This window comes from Rhodnius prolixus, unplaced genomic scaffold (genome assembly GCF_049639745.1).
Source record: "Rhodnius prolixus isolate KJV_2025 unplaced genomic scaffold, Rpr scaffold_4, whole genome shotgun sequence".
Classification (NCBI taxonomy): Eukaryota; Metazoa; Arthropoda; class Insecta; order Hemiptera; family Reduviidae; genus Rhodnius; species Rhodnius prolixus.
The window spans coordinates 25,015,227-25,039,591 of NW_027411614.1; the positions used below are offsets into that span (position 1 = coordinate 25,015,227).

The 24,365-nt window shown below is 33.9% G+C and overlaps 2 long non-coding RNA genes across 5 annotated transcripts in view; one reads left to right on the forward strand and one right to left on the reverse strand.

Annotated features, from left to right (window-relative positions):
* The window catches only part of LOC141455439 (uncharacterized), a 74,341-nt gene that overhangs the window by 26,274 nt on the left and 23,702 nt on the right, over positions 1 to 24,365 (reverse strand). Inside the window, exon 1 of one of the 3 annotated variants that reach the window (XR_012459274.1) lies at positions 20,412 to 20,720. The exons of 1 other annotated variant lie outside the window; for it this stretch is intronic. This is a non-coding gene — a long non-coding RNA (uncharacterized lncRNA). One more of the 3 variants, XR_012459272.1, reaches the window with a different exon arrangement.
* The window catches only part of LOC141455438 (uncharacterized), a 37,067-nt gene continuing 33,677 nt past the window's right edge, over positions 20,976 to 24,365 (forward strand). For both annotated transcript variants that reach the window (XR_012459271.1, XR_012459270.1), the window contains exon 1: positions 20,976 to 21,113. This is a non-coding gene — a long non-coding RNA (uncharacterized lncRNA). The remainder of the gene's footprint in view (positions 21,114 to 24,365) is intronic.

Consider the following 24,365-nt stretch of genomic DNA (forward strand, 5'->3'; position numbering starts at 1 on the left):
ATCTGGTATTTATTAATCATATTTCAATTTTTTAACTTGTTATCAAAGAGAAAGAAGAGCACGCGATAGGTCATTTTTATGTATTTTTTCATCCCCTTTCTACTAAAAATATTGCCAAGGCAGTAAAGCTAGTATTTTTCTTAATATCGGGAAATAAGTAGTTTTCCGAGTGATTTTTCTAAGAAAAATTAAATGTTAAGAGCTTTAGATGTGTCTCAAGCATACACAAAATAGCTAAAAATTAATTTTACATCTGTTACAAACAAGAAGGTCTAATAATTATTTGGTAATTTTGGGAGAGTTGCGTTTAATTACCAAAAAAATTGGAAATCTCCTGCCACATATTTAAGTGATTACTAGAGGTGACGGGCAACAAATTCTTCCTCTACCATTTTTCGTTCAGATCAACCGTTTAAGCATGAAATGCATTTGAGCCGTCTTAAAATGAACACCCTGTATAAGATAAAATTTCTTTAAAAAGTTTTAATATATGGCATTTTATAATTTATACTTCAATTTTTGAAAATAGTTCACTTTTTTAAACATTATATATCCTTGAGCTTGATTAGGAAGTTCTACGCATTTAACGTTTATTTAGTTTAGGGAACAAATGAATGTGGCAGAAAGCAAACTTAGATTGTTATATAGCTTTTAAGATCTACAGAATCCTGCATGTAGGATAGCTTGGATTCACATGTTTTCCGCTTGTGACAAAAGGAATTAAAAAGGCTACTAACCTTCCTTTTTGCTAACCTCCTAAGATGTACTCTTTCCTCTTTACCTTCCTAAACTCTTTTCTTCGATAGACGAGAATGAAAGCCGTGGTGAGGGTCTAGAAATCGGAAAAGTAATAGTCTATTTTTCTTTCAGGTGGACTTCTCGTTCAACTACCTATTGGGTATCGTGGAACGGACCGGAAGCACGTACTTTACTAATGGTTCTAACAAATAAAAACTAGCTATGTAAAGTGAAAATTACTAAAAGTAGCAGATGATGTTCTTGAATTCAAACATCAAGCTCCAGCTCCTCATTCATCGAAAACAAAATATAACTGCTTTCGACCATCGTAGGAAGATGTTTCTCTGGAAGTAGATTACTGAAAGCTATAGGCCAGCAAGGAATTAAGGATTGGGTTGCTGGAGAGTGGTGGATATTGATTATTGGATTACGAAGACTTGAACATGAAAAAAATAGTACTGCATTATCTAAGCAAGTCTTTACTGCATGACGGCAATTTTGGAAACTCAAACCATTTTGAAAGAAATACAAATGAAAAACAAACCAACTTAATTGCACGAACTGCACGATTCGACTTGCGATGTAAATTGAAATACAAATTGCTAAAGATTGTGTTCTTCTGAATGAAATGAAAACCATTAAAGAACAGGTTGAACGATAAGGGAATCCAATTAATTATTACATCCTCGACATTACCTGCACAGACTCACGATTAGCCACTTGGGATTAGACGATCAATGTGATATCTAAACGTCCCGTGAATTGAATTTATTACAGATTATTATCTAATTAAATCTAAACAAAAACTAGCTGTTAGTTTGATAAATTATTCCATTCTCGTTTCGTATTTTAGAGAAGGTTAAGTCAAGGGAAGGGAGAGATGATTTTCCAGTAGCTTTATGATTGTTTATGTTTAAAGTGGAAGAATGTATACTGCAATTTACAGAAATATTATAAGTGATTTCAAGGAGTCCATTTTTTTTGGGCATTTTACAAGTTAAAATACATACAATAATAAATTTATACAATTATGTCTTGCTTAATTTTTTTTTTTTTTTTTTTTGTTTTCTTTTTTTGGCATTGGCTTCCGCCATACAGCCAGCATCGTCTAGGTGCTTATCACTAGAATATCACTCACTCTCCATTCTTACTTATAAATACATTCGCTTCACACATTCATCATTCTACTATATCCAACTATTTACATAAACTACTGCTAATGGATGGAGCAGCACTCTGTGCTCCTGCCATCCTTGTAGCTTAACCAAAATTAAAATCACGTAATCCTTCTCTAAGCATTTTGTTCCATTCATTCTAATTCGGCTATAGCTTCTAAATACATTCATATTTCATTGCTAGCTCTGCTATCGACTTAAGCACATAAATGTTGGTGGAGAATATAATGTCTTCGTAGCGAAATGGTGTATCTAAATACCTGTATAAGTCGTCAAACATTCGTTTCCTTTCTACCACATAACGTGGACATATCATTATTACATGTTTGAAATCTTCCTCCTCATTGCAATCTACGCAAAGAGGAGAGGACCTTTTGTTGATCCTGTGTAGATACGATCCGCACACCGCGTGGTTCGCTTTCAGCCTGCTTATTGTCGTAACAACCCATTTATTAGTGCCAGTTCCCTTAAACCATGGTTGTCTAGGTAACTGATCTGCCATAGTTTTATAGAATCTACCTTTATCACCATTATTGTAATCTGTCTGCCATTTTTGTAGTGCTGCTTTTGCAATTATACCCTTGATATCGGTGTGTGGTAATTTATAATTAGCCATTTCCCCACTATTGGTGGCTTCCTTTGCAAGTGTATCAACAATTTCATTCTCTTTTATACCACAATGACCTCTTACCCACAAAAAATTAATGCAGACTCCCTTCTCTTTAAAAATGGCAATAGTTTCTACAATCTCTGCGATAATGTGATTCATTCCTGCAGACTGGTTGTGTATATGTGATAATTTACACAACGCACTCTGGCTGTCACTAATAATGGTATATTTTTTCTCCGACAACGAATAAATATATTTTAAAGCCGTTAAAATAGCAATTAGCTCCGCTGTATAGATGGACGCCTCATCTTCTAATTTAATTATCGTAAAATAGTTCCGAACCGGATCATACACAGCTTAATTTTTGTTTTTTCTTGAAATAATACGAAACATTTACGTCTATGAGAAAATGAAAGGAAGATCAGCGCTGGAGAGGATGTTGGCTACTTGAAATATGACCTCTTTAGACTGTGAAGAGCAAAAATTATTTGTAGAAGGAACTGTACTGCATTAACTGATTTATTCCCACGGGAAGATCTCGAATCCAGCTGCTGGCTCAATCATTTTCTCTTTCTAGTTAGCCTCTTTCTTACAGCGCACAGTGTCCGGTGATGGATTCGCAATTATATGTAAGGAGAGAAAAACTGCCTGGTGGCCGGAAGTGCGCTGAAAGAAAAAAGCTCTGGACGCTAATGTCCTCTGATATTGATGCTAAATTGATATGTTGGCTTAAGTTCGAATTCAAAAATTGATTGATACGTTGAAATGGTTTTTATCGAAGGCACAATATGTATGTGTTTCGAAGTATTGGGCATCATGAAGCAAGAGGATGTCGTTTGCTTTCACATAAATTCTTGTTCCACTTTCTTGCTGTTTATCTATCAAATTCTCAACGATTTGTTTAATTTCTTTTTTCTCAATTTTTCTTTAGAAACAGCTTTTTTATTCACTTATTATACAGGGTGTACATTTTAAGACGGCTCAAATGCATTTCATGCTTAAACGGTTGAACTGAGCAAAAAATGGTAGAGGAAACATTTATTGCCCGTCACCTTTAGATTGAGAATATGTGTCTTGATTTCAGATTCCTGCCCACATACGCGGCTGACGCGCGACCAAAAGTGAGGGTTTGCAGTTGACCCCCATTTTCATATACACAGTTTTAAAGAGTATAAAAAGTTATGAAAGAAACCGGAAACCGCAATTCGATATCTTCAAAATTAAAGGTGCTAGGCCATTTCAAAATCTGGTATTTATTAATCATATTTCAATTTTTTAACTTGTTATCAAAGAGAAAGAAGAGCACGCGATAGGTCATTTTTATGTATTTTTTCATCCCCTTTCTACTAAAAATATTGCCAAGGCCGTAAAGCTCCTATTTTTCTTAATATCGGGAAATAAGTCGTTTTCCAAATATTTTCTAAGAAAAATCAAATGTTAAGAGCTTTAGATGTTCTCAAACATACAAAAAAATGGCTATAAAATAATTTTACATCTGTTACAAACAAGAAGGTTTAATCATTATTAGGTAATTTTTGGGAGAATTGCGTTTAATTACCAAAAAAATTGGAGACCTCCTGTCACATATTTAAGTGATCAATATCTTTCATGTAAAGGATCAAACTTATTCCTTAATTTATCAAACAATGCACTTTACTCAACTTCTGAAGCATGTACTGTGCCTTCAAAGGTGTCTCCTCTGGCTCGCAAGCCAGGTTAGCCAGGAGGTTATCAACTGCTCTCAGTATCTTAGGAGGCACCTTGAAATGGCCTAGCACCTTTAATTTTGAAGATATCGAATTGCGGTTTCCGGTTTCTTTCATAACTTTTTATACTCTTTAAAACTGTGTATATGAAAATGGGAGTCAACTGCGAACCCTCACTTTTGGTCGCGCGTCTGCCGCGTATACGGGCAGGAATCTAAAATAAAGTCACATATTCTAAAACTAGAGATGACGGGCAACAAATTTTCCCTCTACCATTTTTTGCTCAGATCAACCGTTTAAGCATGAAATGCATTTGAGCCGTATTAAAATGAACACCCTGTTTAAGGAGTAATTTTCATTAACGCTATATCCACCTAGCTCAAACCCTATTAATGCTATCATCGTATTAATAGATGGTGTTAACTATTTCTGAAATAAGCAATAAAAAATGTTTTAGCTTTGAATTATATTTTCAGAAGCTGCTCCAAAAATTCTTTCATTAAAATATTCTGATAGCGTGCTAGGAAAATTGAATTCATTTGCAGGACATGTCCAACAGCTAATATTTCTTCTTTGGCCAATTCATTTTCAAAGAGGAATTGATGTATGAAGTCAAACATGAATAAGAGGTGCAAAAAAAGAGTGAACAGGTAGTTTGGACAAAGATTGGACAGTTGTTTGTGGTATTTGCAGTCTCTGTAGTCGTGCTTATATATATATATGGCAACTTCTCTTCATTTGCCAAAGTGAACAGCGTTCCAACAAACTACCTTCTATACCCCTCTGCCTTCTATGTAGTACAAGTTAAGTTGTATGCCCAAGGAACGTCCCTTTAAAATAAATTGCCTCAGCAATGAATGGGAGGGGCGAGGAAATCGAGAGGAGACGCGTGCCAAGCTCGCACAAAGGGGGTAGTGCACATTATCCCATTAGCGGCGGGATGTCACGTCGGCACGACAAAGGAGCGTGCCCCCCGCGAATTCTACCTCTTTGTCGCACTCGCAGATGCATACTTCAAAACAGGTGATTCCATTCATCCACTCAATGGTTTTTATGAATGAATACCGCAAATAAACAAACCACATACCCAATAATAACTCTATCATATAAATAATTTATTCAAAACAATTTACCAGAACTAATGGAGATTATACAGGCATTAATTTATCTCTGGTATCACGCTGTGAGTCAGAATAAAAGTGATGACGATATTTTGGTTATTTATACCTTAATCAAATAAAGCAAACATTAAACTTTATTATACTGAGATTTAATGTATTTATCTAGAACTACAGGTCAGAATGACTAGATGAATGATGTCATTCGGTCACATTTACCTGTTGAATTAAAACAATAAGAAACATCTGTATAAGAAACAACACCTGATAAATTTCTGTTCATTCAACCAGTTTTATTACTTCACGCAGAATTCTGACATTCTATTTCGTGGAGAAGAGATGTGCGCCAGACAATAATAACTGTAGTAAAGTGTAGTGTATAAGCAAACCAAATTTCTTATACGTTGTTTACAAAGCGAGATATAACGGGCGCAATTTCAGAGAAATTCATGACCTAACAAAATTTCCTCTCAATATCTCCTCAACTTATAGATGTGTATACAAAATAACTATAGCTTATAACTGAGTAAAGTATAGTTTATAAGAGAACAAAATTTCATAGTAATATATTGTTTACAAAACGAGATATAACGGGCGCAATTTCAGAGAAATTCATGACCTAACAAAATTTCAACTCTCAATATCTCCTCAACTTATAGATGTGTACACAAAATAACTATAGCTTATAACTGAGTAAAGTATAGTTTATATGAGAACAAAATTTCATAGTAATATATTGTTTACAAAGCGAGATATAACGGGCGCAATTTCAGACAAATTCATGACCTAACAATTTCAACTCTCAATATCTCCTCAACTTATAGATGTGTACACAAAATAACTATAGCTTATAACTGAGTAAAGTATAGTTTATAAGAGAACAAAATTTCATAGTAATATATTGTTTACAAAGCGAGATATAACGGGCGCAATTTTAGACAAATTCATGACCCAAAAAAATTTCAACTCTCAATATCTCCTCAACTTATAGATCTGTACACAAAAACTCTGTAGCCTGTAACTGAGTAAAGTATAGTTTATAAGAGAACAAAATTTCATAGTAATATATTGTTTACAAAGCGAGATATAACGGGCGCAATTTTAGACAAATTCATGACCCAAAAAAATTTCAACTCTCAATATCTCCTCAACTTATAGATCTGTACACAAAAACTCTGTAGCCTGTAACTGAGTAAAGGATAGTTCGGATATGACTTTTGAATTCGGCATGTCAAAATTTTGAAAATTTCTCACCTCAATCTTGTGCCATATCAAATATTGAAATTATTATAATTTTTTTAGGTTTCCGACCATAGTAGAAAAAAAGATTTAATAAACTGATTTATAATTTTTATTTATTTTTTTATTTCCTGGTTTATAATTTAAAGTTATATAATAATATTCTGTCTTGGTAATGCATGGGACCCTAAATTAGTTCGCGTGTCATAGGTTTTTTTTATTAAGGTTCTTGATGTTTGTTCTTTTTAATTGGAGTTCCCACTGCTTAGGATTTGGTCAGCATTGGTGAGCCGGTTCTTGAGCATGACGCTAGAGCCACTGCGATCTCACAATCCCAATATTTTTTCCCAAAACTTTTGCAGTTTTAGTTTTTTATTGATCGTAGAATTGTCTAGTAAGTGTGTTTTCAAGGAAAAATCATTGTTCTTTCGGGGGTTTAAAGCTAATGTTTATTTTGCACCAGACAATGGTGACTTAAGCACTTAGAATGAGCAGAACATCCTTCATCTCTCCTCATTTATCCACAATTTGCGGTTCATTAGACATTTCAAACATTCATAATGAAAAATCTTCCAACAATTAGAGTTAAAATAATTAGCATTAAAAGAAAATTCTCCAGACTCTCGTTAGTTACATAAATTCTTAGTTAATCTTAGACGTTATATTCACTTCTTGCGAACAAGAAGCGAGCTTCTTGTGAATAAATTTAAATTTAATAAAGAAGTATGCCACCCAACGATATCACGATAGAAATGCGTGTGCTAGCGCTCCGTCCGGGGGACACGGCACATGTTGCAACTTACATTCCAAGGACGGCACACGTTAACAGGAAATCCTACATGCAGACACCGACTAAAATATAAGCAAAAATTGAAGTAAAAGAAAATCTATTTAACTTTTCAATTATACGTCATATGGAAATACATTGTTCCAAATTTTTATTGCCTACATAATGCAATTATATTTTTAAATAAACCAATATTCTTCATAAAAATATATTCTGGTGTGACTCCTGTGACCCACAAGAAAGAAGGACTTGCCTTCAAGGAATGAAAGGATTATAGGTGGCTATTTCGCGGCAGAGTGGTTTAGGTAATAGAAAATTTGTAGAGATTGTCAATTAATGTCTGCTCCAATATTAGAAGAACTAAGGCAGTGGTCCGCCAGGAAACTGTTCTGGGTCCTACCTTGAATGATATGATGAAGCCAAAAACTGAAACCAACATCGCAATTGAGGTATTTCACTGAGGTTTCTTGAGGTTCAAGCTTCAGGAGGAGCTGGTTTAGAGTAACATCGACAAGGCTTTGGTATACAGGGTGAACCAGTAAGTCCATAGGCCTACTGTGTGTAGTACATCTAAAGTGGAGTTCAATGACGTATTGGCCAACGTCATATTTTCCACTGTTCTTGAGTGACGTCACTTTAATTTTTTTTTTCTAAAATCATTACTTTTTTTTGCAATAAAAATGTTATTACTCAGAAAGTTTTAGTCCGAATTCGAATCTGATGATACGGTTAGAAAGACAGATAAATTTTCTAAAAATTGATACCATTTCGAAGCATAAGTTATTCTCCAAACAGCCTCAATCTTCCTCCGAATGCTGGAAAAATAATAGTAATCGAAATTTTTAAGAAAACTCATTCAGCCCTTACGTGATCATTATCAGACCTAGGTGCTGGCACTTTTTATAAAAGTTTCCTTGTTTAATGGGCTTTCAAACGGTATATCATTTTCCCGGATTCATTTTATCTTCGTATGAGAAATTGCGTTTGTTTTGTAAGAAAACGTGTTCACGAGCACTCAACAGTGTTAGTTATCAAGTTGTTTAATTCATTGAAAACTCTTTTAGATGGACCAGTAATCAATTTTAATGTAGACTGTCTTAAATTAGGAAGTCAAAAGTTACAAATTGCACTAAAAAAAATCTAAATTCTGAAATATTTGAGAAAATGTTAGGAAATATTTTAAACAAGTTCTATTTTTATAAAAAAAAAAAATCATATAGTTTGTATTTACTCCAAATTACAATTTCACACACAATACACTGTTGAAAAAGAAAAAAATGTAAATAAGCCTTAACCACCCTTTGAACCCTCTAACAGATAATCGTTGTATCTGAATTAGGTATTAACCAGTACAACTAGGTGCCTTACAAATAAACTTCACTTATCTGTTACCTTGTTTTCAAAATTTCGATTACTATTATTTTTCCAGCATTCGGAGGAAGATTGAGGCTGTTTGGAGAATAACTTATGCTTCGAAATGGTGTCAATTTTTAGAAAATTTATCTGTCTTTCTAACCGTGTCATCAGAATCGAATTCGGACTAAAACTTTCTGAGTAATAACATTTTTATTGGAAAAAAGTAATGATTTTAGAAAAAAAACTTTAAAGTGACGTCACTCAAGAACAGAGGAAAATATGAAGTTGGCCAATACGTCATTGAACTCCACTTTAGATGTACTACACACAGTAGGCCTATGGACAATACTTACTGGTTCACCCTGTATAGTACGATATCATTATAAGGGCACAACTAGGAAGCTTTTGCACCGGCAGTGTTCTCAGTGCTAGCAAAGAGTTGATCGCTGTACATCTCTTCTATTATAGGAAGTGCAAGCGAAAGAAGTAGGTTTAAATTAAACAGAAGTTTAATTTAAAAATACAAATTACCTACAATAGAAAGACACCAGTGCTGCATCGTGCTGGCACAGCACTATTAACATAATTGTAAATAAATATGTGTCAAGTTTAGTGATGATTATATAATAGATATTCTAATAGCAGAGTTAATCTACGTTAATATGTCATTCGTTATTTGTATCCGTTAACATTGAACTGATGTTCTTACCACGCGATCAGCTTTCTACTAGGCTTAACATTAACTCTTCAATTCAAATTGACTAATCGCATTAACCATATCCATAATGGCTCCAATAACCTTAGATGTTGACGCGCATTTAAGAATCGTTAAGTAATAATAATAACCACATCTATTTCGTTTTAACAGGTTATTTATTATTGGTAAGTATATTTTATAAACGCGATGATTATTTTTCTTCGATTTTTGGTAGCTTATTTTAGCTTTTTCCATCAATTGTTTTGTGGGGACCAATGCCGTCGTTTTTGTCTTAACTAAGTCGTAGGGTCATCCTGTATATTTAATTTTACGGTATATTATTATTTTTTTTTTTTTAAGCAGACTTTTGTTCATGTATTAATCACAATACATTTTTACGGCTAATAATTACGATTTACATGGCTTATTAATTGATTTTGTTGTTTACTGAAAGATGTTGGACAGCCTGTCAAGCTGATAGAAGACTTCCGAAAAATTGAGGGGAATTTTCAGCTGATCTGATTTAAACTTCATGAAACTTTCTTTTTCAAAAAATGTGTCTCCTTCCATTTGTAAACTCAAATTTAATATTCACTAATTCAGATTCATTCTTCTGTATTCGACACTATAGAATGGCGGAACTCTATCCTAAAACATCTCTTTACTTAGCAGCATTACCTACCGACTTCATTTCCAGCAGTTCAGAATGTTTGGAGTAAAAATAAATTCGATGGGACGAATTCATCACGGTTCTTGTTTTCAATTCTATCCAGGTTACGATTTAACTCACGATTATTCTCATTGTCAATGCCACTGTTCTTGCAACTTATGCATGCAGCCTATTTCTATCACGACATAACCAATTATAATTGGACAAAATAACGGACTGTTTCCGCAAATGGAAACCTCATATAAATGTACATAAGACAAGAGACCAAAATCTTTTTCCTCCGCAAGTCTGCTACCAACCATTACATTCAAAATTAACAATAAAGAGAACTATGGAAAAAAGGCAAAGAAGCCTTGAAATATCTTGCCTTGGAACCCAGAAAATTAAGGCAGGCCTAGCAAACTCTCCGGCAGCTCTGGGTTCTAAATGTACCGAAGTACACCAATGAATCACAGTGAACCTACAAGAAATTCAATCTCCTAAACACAACTTTACTCAGAAGTCTACTGACTTAAACATCTCCCATTTGGTTGGACCAATACATTAGCTGCAGATTTCCCAAAGTAAAGGTGCTGCTATCACCTTAAGAGTTTCCTTGCTTCACAAGGAATGAACAATTTCCCAGATAAACCACATAAAAAAAAAGGCTTTAGAACAAGCACATTTCTAGAGCACATAATTCTGCAGAGACAGAACAATATCATCGACTTCAAGATCCGTCAAAGTGGTGACTCTCATTGGTTCCCGAACCAACTATTGTTCTTAGGCTTGGTATATTGCACTTACGAGGGTCGTTTGAAAAATCCGTGCAAAAATAAAAACTACTTAATTTTTTGGGGTAAACCTTTTTTATTTTTCAACATAGTCTCCTTTTAGGCTTATACACTTCGTCCAACGTGCTCTAGTTTGTTGATCCCTTCCGAATAATAGGATTTGTCCAAGTCTGAAAAATAGCCATTCGTTTCTGCAATCACCTCCTCGTTTGAATAAAATCTTTTTCCCGCCAGCCATTTCTTCATATTGGGGAACAAATAGTAGTCCGAGGGAGCCAAGTCTGGAGAATAGGGGGGATGTGAAACGAGTTGGAACCCTATTTCCATTAATTTTCCGACCACAACTGCTGAGGTGTGAGCTGGTGCGTTGTCGTGATGGAAAAGGACTTTTTTGTGGGCCAATCGTGGGCGTTTTTCTTGCAGCTCGGTTTTCAAACGGTCCAATAACGATGAATAATATGCACCTGTAATAGTTTTACCCTTTTCCAGATAGTCGATGAGGATTATTCCTTGCGAATCCCAAAAGACAGTCGCCATAATCTTTCCGGCCGAAGGAACGGTCTTCGCCTTTTTTGGCGCAGATTCCCCCTTGGTAACCCATTGTTTAGATTATTCTTTGGTCTCAGGAGTGTAGTGATGTATCCATGTTTCATCCACAGTGACGAAACGACGCTTAAAGTCCTACGGATTCTTCTGGAACAGCTGCAAACCGTCCTTGCAACACTTCACACGATTTCGTTTTTGGTCAAGCGTGAGCAATCGCGGCACCACATCTTGCGGATAGCTTTGTCATGTCCAAATGTTGATGCAAAATATTATGTACCCGTTCATTCGAGATGCCCACAGCACTAGCAATCTCACGCACCTTCACTCTTCTGTCATCCATCACCATATCATGGATTTTATCAATGATTTCTGGAGTAGTAACCTCAACAGGGCGTCCAGAACGTTCAGCGTCACTTGTGCCCATATGGCCACTCCGAAAATTTTGAAACCACTTATAAACTGTTCTAATCGAAGGTGCAGAGTCACCATAATGTTTATCAAGCTTCTCTTTAGTCTCCTCAGGCGTTTTGCCTTTCATAAAGTAGTGTTTAATCAACACACGAAATTCTTTTTCGTCCATTTTTTGAAAATCACTCGACTTCCTCGATTCAAACGAATGCCAAACACAAAGAAATAGACCGATCTGGCTGAAACTTGGTGTGTGTTCTTCCAAGAGATGCTACTAACTAAACATAACCTCGATACGCGCCAGTAGTGCTATCTCTCTGACTTTGCACGGACTTTTCAAACGACCCTCGTATTGTTTTTCTTTAGGACCTCGAGTGGCTTTGGATAGCATAGGATTTACTCCACAATGACTACAATAACTTTACAGACTCGGAGAGAAAACAATTTTACAAAAATGAAACCTCCATCACCACAGATTACAACCAACAAAATTAATAATATTTGATACTCAGAAGAAACCACAATCTTTTACTGGAAGGAATTTTATAAAACAAAAATCCAAACTTGATGCTAGTCAAAATTTAGTTAACAAAATGCATTCGTAACGTTAAATTTCTATATTAGCTGTTTATATGCATTTAATATCACCTTGACTTATTTTGTTATCAATCGATAGGCAGCTCTCTCAAGGTTATTTGATTTAAACTAACAATTTCCGTACAATAAATTACTTGTTAACCATTTTTTTTAAACATTCTAATCCTTTTTATAATCCTAATTATTAGTTATTAATCTTAAACATTCTATTTAGATAATTAGAAAGAAATCGAAAGCGAATAAACACATTTTTTATGTTTACAGGCATAATTGTTAATAGCTTTTTTTGTTTTAATTATATCGTCTCATTTTTGACTAAACTAGACAAGTTTTTTTTTTTACGGTTTCTTGTTGATTTTATAAGACATTGATTTGTTTTGAACATTATATTATTGAATATTATTTGAAAACTCAGTCTGACAAAGCTAGTTGCAATACTTTGTACTACTGAGATGACTAGAGAAGGATAATCAATTCCATGGTTGTAATATTTTCAGAAATGCAGGCATCTATACTGGCAATTAAATCCTACGAAGATAATTCGAGACAATGCACTGACAACCAGGAAAAAAAGTGTCATAAAAGGTAGCCTGCGTGATCTGGAAGGTATCCATTGGTAACTTTCAAAGAACTTGAGTTATTTCTGCATAGCAACATACCGCTTTAGAACAGCTAACAAAGCTTAGATACACAAACAGTGGTAACAGCGGTGGCTAGTGGCAGGTGAAAAAGTGCTTATTTAACCACTCGTATAAGTTTACCATTTGGCAATTACACTAAACGGCCACTGTAACTGAGTAAACATAGTGCATAGAGCTGCTGTCAACATTTTGTGTAAGCTTTGACAGAAAAAAAAAGAAGAAACGACTCAATAAGCTTTCGAGTATTTACAGTCACTGTGTATGGCTTTTTAGAGAAGAAGCTTTCAAGATTTACCCTGGAGTCCTTCTCCACACCCTCAAGTCTAATCAAACAGACAGAACTAGTGGGGTTATCCAACTAGAGATGCCCACAAGCTTTCTCCTAGATCGCAGTGGATTAGGCTGACTGGCAAACCCCGATCTGAATCTAATCTAAACTTAGAACCCATTTTTAATTCACAGACTTATGTTTAGAATAAAGGCAACAGATGAATTCATGTTTCTTCAGATCCAGGAGAATTAAGCCAATTAATATTGTCAGAGCTGTGATTTCCTTAATCATGTATTTAGTTTAAGTTACTATTATTTTTTATAGTATTTTAAAGCAAAACTTTTGTTTTATCCTACATATTTTGGGAGGTTTCAACCCCTACCTAAACCATATCTTCATAATTTACGAAGACTTTTGAGCGAAACCATTACTGGTCCCCTGGTGGCGAAAATTTGTACTTTCTGCAATTGAGGGTTTTTAATTTATCTCCTTAACAAAAACTTACAGTTTAAAAAGTTAAGTATAAGGGTTGATTAAACGCCAAAAGGTACACAAATCAGCAAGTACCCAACATTTCATTCAAGCTTAGTTGATATAATTTAAGTAATTTTGCTGCATTAACTTTTCCTTCACATTTTTTAGAATTTATTAGATGTCACAGACCCTTATGCTGGCCAGTTCGTTCATAATATTATTTGGTTATAATTATGATAAAATGTATATTATATCTTCGTTTTTAAATAGGTACTTTATTTTAACTCTATTCCAAATAATTATTATTCTTCTGATTTATCTTTAATATGCCCTTTATTCTGAAGTTGTCACATCTTATACATGCATGTTAAAGTAGAAAAAGACAAAGTTAGAGTCGGCTACTGTTTAAATTTGAATCACGGAGGATTTAAAACAATATTTCAGACTTGAATTCGTCTAACCGAAATATTCGTGAGCACAAATAACACACAGTTAATAACAAGTAGATTATTCAACAATTATTCATTTCTCAATTGTAATTTAATTTTACTTACAGTAAAATACTGGAATAATTATCTGTCCTAAAAGTATGCAATACTTATTTATTTTATATTACATAACATATATATAACATTGTGAGAAGAACAGCTACATTGAGAGTGTGATTGAAGAAAACTATATTATTTTCTATAAAGCCAGATAATTATTACCTATTATTATAAACGTTTGACTACTACATAAAGTAACAATTACTTTAATCGAAGAATGAACTTAAACAGACGATTTTTATTAAAAATAAAATAATGGAAATCATTGATGTATGTTGGTGTAAGCATTTTTTTAAAAAAGTTTTTAAATTTTGTAGCCTCGTAATTTTTTTTATTTTTTATAACGTTTTCTTTTTAACCTGTAATTAATAGTTTGATTATTATAGATTAATAGATATTACAGTCAATCTACAGTGCTACTTCAACAAATTTTTTGTAGATGAAAATGGCCAGCATAAGGTTCTGTGACATCTAATAAATTCTAAAAAATGTGAAGGAAAAGTTAATGCAGCAAAATTACTTAAATTATATCAACTAAGCTTGAATGAAATGTTGGGTACTTGCTGATTTGTGTACCTTTTGGCGTTTAATCAACCCTTATACTTAACTTTTTAAACTGTAAGTTTTTGTTAAGGAGATTTTTGTACCTTTTGGATAGATTTTCATTTTTGTCTATTTTGCTAAGTTACATATCTGCTTTACTGTTTTTTTTAAATTTGGAATAAGCAATTCTAACATTATAACCTGATAAGGTGTTAAGTAGGAACCGTAACTACCACTGGAGAGATCTTTTTAAAGAATGATTATAGTTGCGGTCCCCAAACCATCCTCAATAACAATTTTTTTGAGAAAGCCTTTTTATATAAAATAGGAAGGTATTTGTACGTAAAAAGCAAATTTAAACTGCGATTTCAGACCTTCCTTTTAAGAGGAGTAAGAAAAATAAACGGGCGATTACAGTACTTCTCCCTAAAAGGCAAAGAGGCAAAGATTTTGAATCGAAAGACAATTCATTAATGTAAATAGGTTCACCCAATGATAATTTTAACGATTTCAGTACTTCCTCTTAGTAGGTGTAAGAGCATGATGGCACTTCACAGCCATGTAGAGGAGCTTTAATCACTTCTTCGTGCTAAATTTTATCAAAATCGGACAAAGCGTTATAGAAATATTGGTAATAATAGTTTTAGAAACGGCCTTACTTGGGTGGGGCAAACTCCCCTCCATATGAGGCGTAGCGACGAGACTTTTAAAGTGCAAATCTGTACAAAATTTCGATTCGAATGACACTTCATTCATGAAAATCAGTTCACTTGTCGATAATTTGAAACGATTGCTATACTTCCCCTTAACTAGTGTAAGAGCAGATCGCCGCTTTAATGTTACGTAGGGGAGCCCTAACTCTATCATCCTACCAAATTTTATCAAAATCGGGCTATGATTTACAGAGTAATTAGTAATAATAATTTTGAAGGGGGCCTTACATTAAGGGGGCTAACTCCTCTCTAATTCGGTGTACAGCGTCGAGACCCCCAAAAGGCACATCTACATAAAATTCCGAATTGAATGTCACCTCATTCATGAAAATCGGTTCTCGCGTTTAGGCGCTACGTAGTTTACAAAAAAGGTAACAACAACAACAAGAAGAAGAAGAAGAAGAACAACAACAATTTCTGAAAATGCCGTTTTTGCTCATTTTCGGCAACTTTTTTCTCAAAATCTATTAGGTCTGGGGGGTTGCAAAAAAATTACAGTTATAAAGGAGGGTTTGCCCTATATTTTAAAGAAAATTTGGGAATTTTATCTTTTATAGAAAAAGAGAAAAAAATTGTCAAAGTTGGGTGTTTTTTAACGTTACGCTTTTTCGTGCACTTTTTGACGATCAATCCTTATACAACTGTCCTACCGGACAGTTTTAATGTCAATTTGCACCCACGTGTCCATAGTTAAATTTCTAAAAAAAAAAAATATGTACCACTTCTTTTTGATTGAAATGTTGGAAAATACAATACAATATCAGAGATAGCCTCTGTTAATGGGAAATCCCCACCAGCTTTGACTCATTTAGCCTTCAAGGCCCACCTTGCCTTCCGATATCTCACCACCAAACCTCTTAAATCTTATTCCCTTCCTTGATTTCCTCGGCAGAGAAGATACACCACTTTCACACTAGCCAGTTTGCTGAAGAATTCTTTTTTCGAAACTATTTTGAGCCATAAAAAATCGCTAATAACTAGAAAATCACAGTAAAGATAGAATTTAAGTTCAACAAAATTTTAGAATATTTTTTGAAAATTCAATCTTTATTTTGTATTATGAAGGTTAACGAGACTGAAAATTACATTTAAATGGCAAGAGACAGAAGCTGTGCCCAATCACTTCACCAAGAATTATCTAAAGCTGCATTTTTTATTGGAAAAAAATATTTCAATTATAAGTAAGGAACGGATTTTTATGGATTTAAAAATGCCAAATATTTAATTAAAATATGCATTTATTTTCGTCAATTATGTGGAAAATATGTGATTTTCTTAAAATATTTTCTGGAATATTTAAGTAAAATGGACATTTTTTTTTATGAAAATGGATTTTGGGGGGGGGCAAGTTATAATTATTTATACAAGAAAAGAACATTTTTACAATTTATAATAATTTATTAGGAACAAAATAATTTGTTTTTACAAGTTATAATGATTTATACAACAAAGAACATTTTTACTATTTATAAAAAGATGTGTTAAATTTTCAATTTTGAAAACTTCACTCTTCGAAATTGTTTGCAACCACATGAAATTTCAAATGTTGGAACGTAAAGTGACGACGATCTGGGCGTAAGATGGACTTGTAACGACTAAAATCCTTTGAAATGAGGATTTTTAAGTATGTGGAAAGGGATATCTGCTCTAACCAAAGCCCGACACAGATCTGTACTCAGAGTAGACTTACTTGATGATGGAGATGTAAGGAAGGCTTGATAGGACGTCCTCTCATTCTTTCTGTTTTTATTCTTTATGTGCGATCCGGTGGCAATATGTTGGGTGACTTGGGAACGTTGAGAGCAAGAAACACGCTTGTCACAAGCTGTGCAGTACAAAATGTCTCCATCACTTCGAAAAAGTTCTGCTGGAAACTCGCGAAGATATTTAGCAACCAGTTGTTTGTTTGAGGCCGATGTTCGTGGCATTTCACCCAAAAAAGAATACACTAAGTGACCGAACGAAATGAATTGGTCACTTCAACGAACGAGCTGAAAGAACAGACAACGTCAGACAACTTCAAAGAACTAACAAGTGCCCACCACTGTTTAGCAGCATTCTGTGTAAATTACAATAACCATTGTACCCACTGTGATTCACAGCCCTACAGTCTGGTTCACAGTTCCTGTCAACCACCTCCCAATTATGAAAATACAGTCGAACCTCGCTTAACGAGCATAATTCGTTCCAGAACCTTACTCGTTACGCGAAATACTCGTTAAGCGAAACAATTTTTTTATATAAATTAAAATAAAAGGGGATAATTGCTAGATCAGCCACACTTACACCATTTTCTCGTTTCTCAATGATTTTACGTTTCAATTCTAACGTTATTTTAATTCTTTTCGAAGCCATTTTGTTAGAGGGATAACAAAATAAACACAATAATATTTAAACACAAATGTCACTATATGGACTTCCCCTATACACCACTCATTCGGTGAAGTTCGGTTTCGACTGTATCAATGCATTAGATACGTAGAGAATATGAAACGCATATGCGTAAACAGGAATGACTAATCGAAGAATGCGCAGTTTTCGATGAGTCAGCGAAAACTGCGCAGTCAGCGAAATGTCATTAGAAAACTATCGTTATGCGAAACATCGCTCGCTATAAGAATCAATTTGTTTTACTCGTTATGCGAATTACTCGTTAAGAGAGGTGCTCGTTATGCGAGGTTCCACTGTATGCCCAAAATGAAAAATGTGAAAAAATAGATACATATTTTGATTAAATATGTAGAAATATTTATTTATTTTAATCAAATATGTATAAATATGCGATAACATCCAAATATGTGGAAATATGTGAAATAAAAGTAGACTCAAACGGCTTAAAAAGTGTCAGTATGAATACTTCTAGTTGAAAAACGTCTGTAAATTGCCTAGAAAAAAATATGTAAATACATACGAATCCGTTCCCTAATTATAAGTTATAGATCAACAAATGTGCAATGAGCATATCAAGTCCAATGCACAAAATAGTTGCAGCCCTTTTCCATTTAAAGTGGCACTTCAGATTGGCACTTTACCTCCAAAAATTATTGATTTAAACCAATTTTGCGTAAAAACCAATTTTGTGGACCCAAGAGTTCTCAGAACAATTTTTTCTAGTGCAAACCGAAAATTTTCACAATCGCCTAAATTTTTCTTACCAATACAAAAGAAGAAAGAGAATTAAAACAACGTAAACTGCAGTAAGTGAAATTTACACGAGTTTCTGCCAGGGTAGATTATTGTATTTCGATCTGTATTCCATTTACGTTTTGACAATATGAACTAACATATCGCTCAAGATTGTAAATAACATAATTAAATTAAAAATTACAATAATTAATTAACAATTATAGAATAATTAAATTAAAAACACAATTGGGAATACAGAACAAAACAAGATAAAAGGAATAAGACTTCATGAATAAATTAATATTCCATGCAAATAAAAACGTAAATATTAAACGAAAAAAATCAATAAATAGCTAATGAAAGTACACACAACCAATCCTAATGATTTAATGTGATCTATTTTAGACAAACGAAATAAATGTACCAAACATCGTACTCATATGAAATATTGTTGCCATTGGCTTTAAATCTAGGGGCAGCAGTGAAATGGACGTTAATAGTTATTTATTTAACAAGTGTGGAAAATACTTAACACTCGAGTTAAATATTATATTTTTTCTGCAACCATTAGGGTTATTAACTAAAAAAAAAACTAAACAGGAATCACTAGAATCCATTTTAAATTTCTGTAAAGTAACACTATAACCTTTTTAACTGTTATAATTAAAAATATCGTAATTATTTATTAAAATATTATTTTTATTTCTATATTCCTTTCAAATTTTATTTTATTTTTTTAATATTCGTTTTTTAATTACTTAGTTACGTTAAATAAGTTTGTTAAAGTTTTACAGAAAATATTTAATAACAAAACTTCTTGTTTTTCTTGAAAGTGACACTAATGGGAATTTTTCCCCATCAGTGAGGTAAAGTTGGGAATTACACAGCTGATTTTATTTGAGTAATGAAAACATTCCTACATGGTTGCAGAAAAAAGTATTTTTTTTTCTAAAAATCCAAAATTATCCATTCAACTTAGAAATGATTTGCCAATTTTATGAAATCCATCTAAAGCGCAGGCACTCTTGAAATTCTTAAATTGTACAAACCAAATTCAGTAATTTATGGTTCACTATTGTTTTATGTATGGCCTATGTTCTAGTAATTTTTTCTTCAAAAATTGTGTGCGACAATGTTAATGACAGTTGAAATAAAAGAGTACATTGTAATAACTATGAAACCTGACTTTAAAGGGACCTGCTGGAACTTCTAGCTCCTAATGAGGAATTCGTAGTTTCCAATCACTCCTGAAGTATACTTTAGTTAAGGACAACTAAGAGAGAGAAAGAACGTACCCAGATTTTAGCCAGAAAGCCCTGAACTTTAAAAAAAAAAACATTTAAGAAACAAACTAGCCAAATAAAGTGCAAAATGCTAGGGTTAAATTGAACCAAGAAGGGCCTGCTTGTTGAGTGTTACAGATAGACGGAATACGAGCATATACAAAATTAAGAAGGGCTATTATGTCCATTTCAATATACTGTAAGAGTTTTAGTAGTGAATGGCATTTTTGACTCTTGTCACTCACATGTTAGGAGACCGCTCACCCAAGTATGTTACTTGCTATCCCCTTTTATTGACGTCTATCTCTTTCCCTCGAACCATTCATTACTTCATTAATAGTACTACGACACTTTCTTCAATGGGATGTTTTCTAAAAAGAAGTTTCTTTTACCTTTGATGATTTATTGATGTACAACCAAATTATTACGTCAATTGTACATTTATCTGCAGTCATAACTGTGTTCTTCAGTGATTATTGATTTGTTTGCGGTTGAAGCAATTGATCTTGTTGTGGAAAAAAGAAGTAAACTAACAATGACACTACGTTATTGTCGTCAATCAAAACTTCCAAATTACATTCCCATAAATCAATAATTAGATGATTTTTCAATCATCGGAAAGTACACAAAAAATTAACGAACTGACTCGGCATCCACTAAAAATTATGGGAAATTAATAAAACAAGATGAAACAGTGAAAAACTTACATGATTGGAAGCAGTGGATGACCTTATCTCACAAACTATAACCTATCTGATTTAAAATAAAGGTTTCACTGTTTACAATATCGACACTAACACTCTGTGTCTAGTTTTTCGAACTAGCTGGGAAAAATATAACCTTCCATCCTTGGTGGATAACCTTCCATCTAAGAAAGCATAGAAATAGCAAGATGTGAACGAAATTCAACAACGCGCTCTTAAAAGGTTTAAAAAAAAAATTCAGTTTCTGTATCAAATTCTGATTAGTTATCAACTTTTAGCAGTTTCAGTTAATTTACATTAAGCGACAGTGTGTGGAGATCAGATTTGAGACCGAACAAATTAATCTTACTCACACGTTTTTTGGGGACAATTATGGGACACCTACCCTAGGTCAGTATTTAAGTAATTATATTACTAAGCAAAGAAAGTAAAATTCTTCAAATTTATTTTTAAAAAAGTTTAAATGCTACTTTCAAAGCTGACAAGGCAATATATTATCTTGAAATAGTCAAACATTTGAGATAATGAAAGATAAGAACGGCAAAAATAAAATACTTGAGAACAGAAATATATGAAAGTAAGATTCATAAAATGAAATCTAAGAGAAATATCTGGTACGAAGATTTTCTAATTATTATTTTAAATTTTTTTTTGACGTTTTAGCTTAAATTTGTTCTTACTTCTAATGTTGGCTAATTATTACTTGCTTTCAATATTACATAGATACATAATTATCTACAAATACTTTGAGTGAAGCGTGATATGCCAGCTCGAAGATCTAATCTAATCTAGCATCTCCCCACAGCACACATCAGCCCTGTATAATTAAAAAGTGCCCAGGATAAAGAAGTGCTTTGACCCAGTTTGACTCCAGACTATTAGCAACAAACATAACGAATCATTTTTTGAACTTAGTGTGCGCATTTACCAAAGAGATGATACGGAGTTTCGTCCACAACTGGCCAGGAAATCCTAGCGGTTTAAACTAGAGCATCCTCTCTAGAGGAGGCAATGTCTTGTAATACTGGGTAGTAATCTTTCTCAAAATCCACTTGCGTTCTGCCAAGCAGATAAATTGAGCGGGGGTCTTGTCAGGTCCTTCCAGAAAGAAATCTTGCGAGTGCCTCATCCATGTTACTCCTCTTAGGATCTTCTTTAAGCTGGACACTCTTATTGCTCTACTTTTAAAACATTGATCTTAGAACTATTAGTGAATATATCAATTTATAAAAACCTCTAAATATTAATAAGGTATAAATATGGTACTGAATTTTTTTTTAATTACATTTGTTTATTTATTTTGCAACTGTATGCAGTGCAATAAGCAAAAGAGATGAGTGATAAGGGATGGCACAAATGCAAATGCACGCACATATATATCCATACATATACGCGCACATGCATGTGCTCTAAGAGGCGTGAGTGGAGTGAACGACGACCATCCAGTGATGGAAGGCCGTTAGTACGCCAGATTGGCAAGCTTACGCAGCAACCATCCTAGGAGGTTGGCGTTATATGTTGAGATGATCGCGTGGCCACCGCCGCTTTAGTCTGCATTGAGGATTAGAAGGAAATGTTTTGGATCAGAGGGTTGTAATGACTGTGTAGATTTGAGTGGAGTTTTGTGTATCCAGATTGGGGCTATTTCAGAGACGAGAGGAATATTTGGATCAGAGAGTATAGTATGATTGGAGACGTAGAAGGGAACGTTAACTATTGTTCTTAGAATTTTTGATTGTATGGTCTGAAGTCGGTTGAAGTTCGTTTTTTTTAGCGCTTCCGTAGTGTTGTATTCCGTACGTCCGTATTGGAGCAAGTAGGGCAGTACTGAAATTACAAATTTGAAGATGATTGGGATGGCTGGATTGGCAATTTTATCGAAACCAGTTTTTGGCATTTCCCCCCCCCCCAAAATTATTCCTGTAAAATGAATATGTACAATATATTTTTAGAACTATTTAAAATTTGAAGAAAATTTTATTACGCAAAGTGCGGGAAGAGTCATGTTATTGTTCTCATGAACTTTGTATCTTATTTTTAAACTTCTAAAAGCTCAAATTAATGGAATAATTTCTAAATGCTACTTAACCTAACCTTCAACCTTTACTTCTAAATTTAGAGTCTGTTTTCTGAAACATTGAATCGATTTCCAAGAACAAGTTTAATGTAGAATACTTAGAGAATTATTTTTCATACCTCCGTTTAAGGTGCTACCGTATCCGGTATATGAAATGTACACATTTCTCAATTGTATAATAAATATTGTTTTACATAGGCAGCTCTTCAAATCAGAGCGAATTCACGAATCAGGGGGCTCTTTTTGCCGACATTAATTTGTATGTTGATTTCGAACTACCTTTATTTCATTCATTTATATTTGGTTTGAATAGGAGTTCATATTACTGTATTTTCCAAGAGATTTCAGTTAAGAATTATTATTGTTACTTTTAAGAATCGAGTATTTGTATTATGTCACAATTTATGTAAAAGCTTTGCCTCTCTTATAACACTCAAAATTGTCTAAATTATAGAGTAACTATTCTCACACTTACAAACGAGCACATCCCCCTTATTTTAAAGAAATTTTGGGAAAATTATCTTTTTTGTAAGAAAAGTGGAAAAATTGGTCAAAGTTTTAGGTTTTCTTTTAATTTTTTAAATTTGGGGCGCATCAATATCTCACGTCATTGGCGCACGGAGATTTTTTTCCCAGTGCAATGCCGGTAACCACACATTACTGTCCATCAAACATCGAACAGTGAGCTGTAAAAAGCTCCTAGGAAGAGAAAGATCTGAGGGTCAGCAGCTGGATTCGAACCCGGGTCCTCCGCGCGGGAATCCAATACGCAAAACGCATAGCTAATCTCTTTTCCGGCAATAGAGAAATAGAGATCTTTCAATAAATATTTATGTTCAAAGAAATTTACTAGTCATAATATCTAGTAATAGAAGTGCGCCCAAGTAATTCGAAATTGCAACAAGTTCATTTTTTTTTTTTTTTTTTTGTAAATACGAGGGTCGTTTGAAAAGTCCGTGCAAAGTCAGAGAGATAGCACCACTGGCGCGTATCGAGGTTATGTTTAGTTAGTAGCATCTCTTGGAAGAACACACACCAAGTTTCAGCCAGATCGGTCTATTTCTTTGTGTTTGGCATTCGTTTGAATCGAGGAAGTCGAGTGATTTTCAAAAAATGGACGAAAAAGAATTTCGTGTGTTGATTAAACACTACTTTATGAAAGGCAAAACGCCTCAGGAGACTAAAGAGAAGCTTGATAAACATTATGGTGACTCTGCACCTTCGATTAGAACAGTTTATAAGTGGTTTCAAAATTTTCGGAGTGAGTGGCCATATGGGCACAAGTGACGCTGAACGTTCTGGACGCCCTGTTGAGGTTATTACTCCAGAAATCATTGATAAAATCCATGATATGGTGATGGATGACAGAAGAGTGAAGGTGCGTGAGATTGCTAGTGCTGTAGGCATCTCGAATGAACGGGTACATAATATTTTGCATCAACATTTGGACATGACAAAGCTATCCGCAAGATGGGTGCCGCGATTGCTCACGCTTGACCAAAAACGAAATCGTGTGAAGTGTTGCAAGGACGGTTTGCAGCTGTTCCAGAAGAATCCGCATGACC